We start from the raw sequence: 6,001 nt of genomic DNA on the forward strand, positions 1-6,001 counted from the left end.
TCTTCAGGGTGTTCAAATCAAAGGGTAATTGTAAAGGATATATTATTGCTGACTAAAAGCCGTAGGACCGAATTTGTAGTGTTCTGAGACCTAGATTCTCCCGCGAATCGATCAATAGCGCGCAAAATACCTTGTATGATTCTCTTGCATTGAATTCGATCATGTGTATTCATCTTAATATAGATTGTGACTACTTGCTTTTATTTTATACCACTCATGTGTTTTTTGGCGTTTATTTTCCAGGTATCATTATTTCAAGATCAAAGCTCCACGTGGAACACCGCTTGTTATTCAAAGTGAAGACGACAACACGTATGATTCGCATGCGCTGGCTTGTCATCTTCCACGAGAAATGGAACGCATTCCAGAGGCTCTACGAGAAGTCCAGATTTTCAGCAAATCGCAGAGGAAGATATACACTTTAGAAGATGTCAAAGGGCAGCAGATTGGCGGGGTTCAGCACTTTCTAAACATACAGCTGCATGGTTTGCTCCGATGTGGCAAAATAACCAGGAATTGAAGGGTAAGTTACTGTTTTCTTGCTCTACTGTTACTTTTTGTAAAGGCTTGATGGACTGAAATTGATACATGTCGATTTAAAAATCGGAGAGAAGCAAGATATTGTCTTTCCTCGACCTAAACTGGAGAGAAATGAAATCGTCCCGATTCCGCGATCTCATACCTCTCTCGTCCCAATTGTTACCAGTGCCCGTTATTTGGTTCAACCTTATTTAATTGATTTTCTTGTAACCCAAAATAGGGAAATCAACGGAGAACGGACAGTAACATCGAGGCCAAGCTCTACCCAGAAGTTCTCCAGATACAAACAGGCTGGCGGAGGAGCTTTTATTGCTGTGACGCTCTTGGTGGAAGGATCACAGCGTTACGAAGAATTTGTGCTGGAAAGAATCCGCTGTACACTTCCAGAATGCGAGAATATCGAGGACATGCATGTTGAATGTTTGAAATAAACGAATATTTTAAATGGTATCTTACGTCCACTCCTTATTAGCAAATTTTGTTTCGGCTTACTACCGCATTACAACATGGCCGCCACAAAAAAAAAAAAATCAGCTTCTTCTTGTTTCCAGCACCTCTCGGCCAAATTTGCTTTGTTTTGGTTTTGATCTCACCCAATCACAAAGCTCGAAACCGATATCCAGAAATGGTTATGGCCCGAACTGTCACCAGCAGTGGAACAGGTACAAAATGCAACAGTCATGGATGGTACAGATTTGACAAAGGAGTGTAAGGTGACCACAGGGACCCCTCCCTTAACTGTTTTTTGGGAGAATGCTAAAAGTGGTCAGATCATTGATGGAAAGCTGTTGATCATCACTAAGTGTTTGGAAAACGATGTTCATTGATGCGCAGTGTAAGAATTTACTCAATGTGTCTTTTTAAAATACTAACTTTCCTACGCCAACACTTTTATATGTTATATATACTGGGGAAAAAACCGCCTATTTGCTTTTACTGGTTGATGAGTTTAATAGATTTTAGTACATTTATCGATAAATCAAAATAAGTTTTCGAATCGTGCGACCTACCTATGTCCGCAACACTATTAAGAAAGTCACGCTATCATTGGAAAGAAAAAAGAGGAAATAAAGCGAGTGTACTCAGTAGTTTCTCCCGACCCTTGAAAACTTTTCAAGGCTCAAAGACTATCTTTTTTTTATGACATAGGAGAGCTGTCTCCTTTGGAAGGAAACATGGAAGAAAAGTCTTTTTCTTCGGATGACTTTTCCTGGGATTATGTTTAATGCTAAAGGAATATCTCTGGCATAGCAACAGGGAAGTAAGGACTTTCTAACAACGAAAAAGGAGACTAAATGAAGGTGAAAAATGTAAACTCCTTTTGCTAAAATGAGTCTTGCTCTAAGACTTAAGATAATTCCTTTCATTGGTAATGAGTAACATGACTTTTTCCCGCATCATAACCAGCTTCCTATCTGTTAACTTTTCTCTACTGTTAAATGCTACAGGCAGTAAAGACTAAAGGTTTAAGCATTTTTAAAGTCAGTGTGATGTAATCTACATATCTTGAATTGACAAACTGTGTTAGACTATAAAAGTGCATCAAACGTTTTTCCATTACATTGAGATGCGTGTGCTGTTGAAATTAAAGGAACAAATAAAGTTATATTCAGAGATAATAAAACGAGAATGCATATGACATTTTATCACTTGACATTATTTTTCAAACTTGTTAAAAAGTCTGCGTCCATCGATATTTTTGAAACACAGAGAAGCTATTTTTTTTTATTTATTTATTTTTTTCAATATTACTGTTCCATTCAGTTTAACACTTAAAAATTAGTTTTATCCTTAGATTCCATGGACCTCTCTGATACGTCTTATCCCCATCTTTATATAGGGGGACTACCCTGCATATTTCCATTCCTCCGGTACAACTGCAGAAGAAATCGAGAAATTTATTATGGCTGTTAGCGGAGCTGAAATGCTTGAAGCCGCTTCCTGAAATAGACGGGCTGGAATTCCGTCAAGTCCCGTACCTTTCGATGTTTAAGCAACCTAAGCTGACGATTTACAAACGCAGCTGATACCGGTTTCAAGGAGAACAAGGATTGACTTGAATTATTCAAACATGCTTCTGCGCTCAGTTGGTTTCTGTTAAGAATTGGGACATTTGAAAGCAATTTCTCCACAACAGTTGCAAAATATGTGTAAAAACCATTTGCAATAATAAGAGCATCCGTAGTTGGTTTTTCCATCTACTGTGATAGGCTCAAGAGAAGCTGAAGGTTGAGGTGTAATCGATTTGTTGGGAAGGACTTTCTTAACAGCTTTCCAGAATTTTTTTGGATCATCAGAATTTTCTTCTATGATTCTGCGATTGTAGCTGGATTTAGCTTTACGAATCATAGCGGTGACCTGATTTCTCAATCCCTTATATCTGGACCAGTATAACTCGGTGTTTGGCCTGCAAGCTTGGCGGTAAAAACGATCTCTCTTAGTTATTACTTTCTCTATCGTGTTTGACAGCCAAGGGGTGTTTCTGCCGCGAACTTTCTTTTCAATTTGAGGTGCGTGGTTATCAACAACGCGCGAGAAACTTGTTCTAAAGTTCAACCACGCATCATTGACATCCTGACACTCACCGACGTTGTCCCACGAGACAGATGACAGTTCGTCATTAAATCGAGCAGCACAGTACTTGCTGTAGTTTCTGCATTTTATCGTTTGTGGTTTAAACTTCAGCGAATTCAACTTTCTGACGAAAGCCGTCATGTCATGATCACTAAGCGCTGAATTGACCACCCTGACTGAGGTAATATTCTGTGGTTAAGAAGTACAAACAATGTCAAGAAGAGTTTGGGATTTCCTTGTGACTCTTGTAGGCTCATTAACAACCTGTGTCATATTCATGCTTTGAAGAATGCTCTGGAGCTTCCTTGTTTCACCTTGACACCTCGCACCAGGTAAAAAATTGCAAGTTAAATCGCCCATTACAGTCACTTCTTTCATTTCGGCGTTTGCAACTTCTAAAACATTCTCAAATGACGACATAAACTCCACATCCAAGAAATCAGACCCATCTGGGGGACGATAAAATGTTCGCAATAAAATCCCTTTTGAGTGAGGCTGAATAAGCGGTCAATTAAAATAACTCTCGAGCATGTACGTTTTCAATTTTTTTTTAATGATGTTAAAGAAAACTGTTTAAAGTCTTCGTCTAAATTGTTCCAAATGTTGACTGCTCTATGGAGGAAATGTCGCTGGCCTGACTTTGTCTTGCTTGGAGGCTAGTGTTATGATAGTTAATAGACTTGCGTCTTCGGAGAGACTCACACAAGTATGTGGGCGCCAGGCCCTTCATGCACCTAAACGTCATTTCAGTGTCTCTGTAGTGAAGATGCTCGTTTACCGGTAGCCATTTGATCTCGCGTAACGCAGGTGTTATGTGCTTAAATTTCTTGGTTTTTGTGATGATTCTGCACGCGAAATTCTGAAGAGCTTGTAGCTTCTTTATTGTTGTGGCATTTGTGTTTGACCAAACTGTAGAGCAATAGAACAATTTGCTTAGGACTAGAGCGGAGATGATCGTGCGCAGTGTCCCTATCATAACTGTTCTTTACCCCGTTTATTTGACAAAGTTTGGTCATGCACGATGAGGTAAGTTGATGGATGTGTTGATCATAGTTTAAGTTGCTATCAAGAATTATTCCGAGATCTTTGGCATTGGAGACAGGTGTGATCTCTTTCCACAAGAAAAAGATCGCGATCTCGTTTGGAAGCCTGCGCAGTAGTTGTTGTGTCCCGATCATAAGGAACGTGGTCTTTTCAGGGTTGATTAATAGTTGATTTTTACAGCACCAGGCAGCCACTCGTCTTAAATCTTCTTCAAGAACACGTTCTGCAGATTGAGCATCTGTGACTGGAAAGGATAAGAAAATCTTAGAGTCGTCTACGTAGGACTTGAGATTGCATACTTGTAAAGCGAGAGGAAGATCACTGATATAAATACAAAACAAAAGCGGTGACAGTATGGCGCCCTGTGGTATGCCATGGGTGATAGGGAGGGTGTAGATATAGATGTGCCAATACGGACCACCTATGTTCTGTCAGTCAGGTAAGTCTCAAACCATTTCGTGGTCTTGTCGGCGGCAATAAGGCTCAGCTTCTGTAATAATATAGAATGGCTAATAGAAGCTTTTGATAGATCTAATAGTACCAGGGCTGACAGTCTTTTATTGTCCATAGCATCTAATAAGAAGTCGCTGATCATAATATTAAGAGTCTCTGTAGAGTGGTATTTAAGATTACCACTTTGATGTTTATTAAGGAGGCCGTTACGTTGTAAATAATTGCTGAACTGTTGGAGTGCTACCTTCTCGCAGATCTTTGAAGCAAAGGTAAGAATTGGAAGGGGGCGATCTTTTGATGGCTCCTCGTGATCTCCGTCTTTCAGTCATGGTATGACCTCTGAAGCTTTCCAGGAGTTTGGAAATGTAGAAGTTGCGAAAGAGCAGTTGACGATGTCTTTCAACGGGCTAAGGATAACGGGAAGGTAGTCTTTGATGATTCCCATGCTAACTTTGTCGGGGCCTGGAGACTTATTAGAAGGCATAGATGATACAATAAGTTCGACCCGTGTAAAGATAACAAGGGTGAAATCAAATAGTACCTCAGATGAGTTTCTGTTCGTTGGTGGTGAAATTACAAAATTTGCAAGCGATAGTAAATGTTGGTTTCAGCTACACATGGCGTTGCATTTGTGTAGCCTGCGTAGCAGACGTTTATTTTTTATTTATTTATTATTACAAGCGATCGTAAATGTTGGTTTGAGCTACATATGGCGTTGCATTTGTGTAGCCTGCGTAGCAGACGATTATTTTTTTATTTATTTTTCACTCCATTTGAGGCTTGACAGCTTGCTTAGGCGCCCACCAACAAAAATCGCCAGCTACGTAGACTAATTATTTCGACCTCGTTTGAAAAATCGCCTTTTTTTTCCACAAAAAATCCCAGTTATCGGTCAAGTCGCCCCTGAAGAAGCACAAGTCAACGCTATAATAGCATTTAGTCGAATTAAATCAGTCAGCCAATGACCTTTAACTGTTCTCGCGACTCGCGTTTCACATCAGATCATAAACAATCGAGGACCATAGATGCCACATTTCACAGAGAATATGCTTATGCTTTCCCAAAATTCCACATTGGCATAATTATTATTATATAAATATAATTGTATGATTATTCATTCCACTAATGGACTTTTCATTAAGACGCTATAAAGTAAAACTGAGTCTCGTAAACTTACTTGACCAGTTCGAACCGCCGATCGCTTAACAAAAAGTCACGAAATTCCTTGACTTACTTACTTACCTACCAACGACATGTCTACTACGTGGTTCTTGCTTACTAGTTGCCATAAAAAGTGATACATAATGTCCTGAGAGAGGTGATCGCAATATCATTTAGTGCCAAGGGAATTGTGGGTAACTGACGTTACATAATCTTTGCTTTATCACGG

The sequence above is a fragment of the Pocillopora verrucosa genome, chromosome 6 (genome assembly GCF_036669915.1).
Source record: "Pocillopora verrucosa isolate sample1 chromosome 6, ASM3666991v2, whole genome shotgun sequence".
In the NCBI taxonomy this organism is placed as follows: domain Eukaryota; kingdom Metazoa; phylum Cnidaria; class Anthozoa; order Scleractinia; family Pocilloporidae; genus Pocillopora; species Pocillopora verrucosa.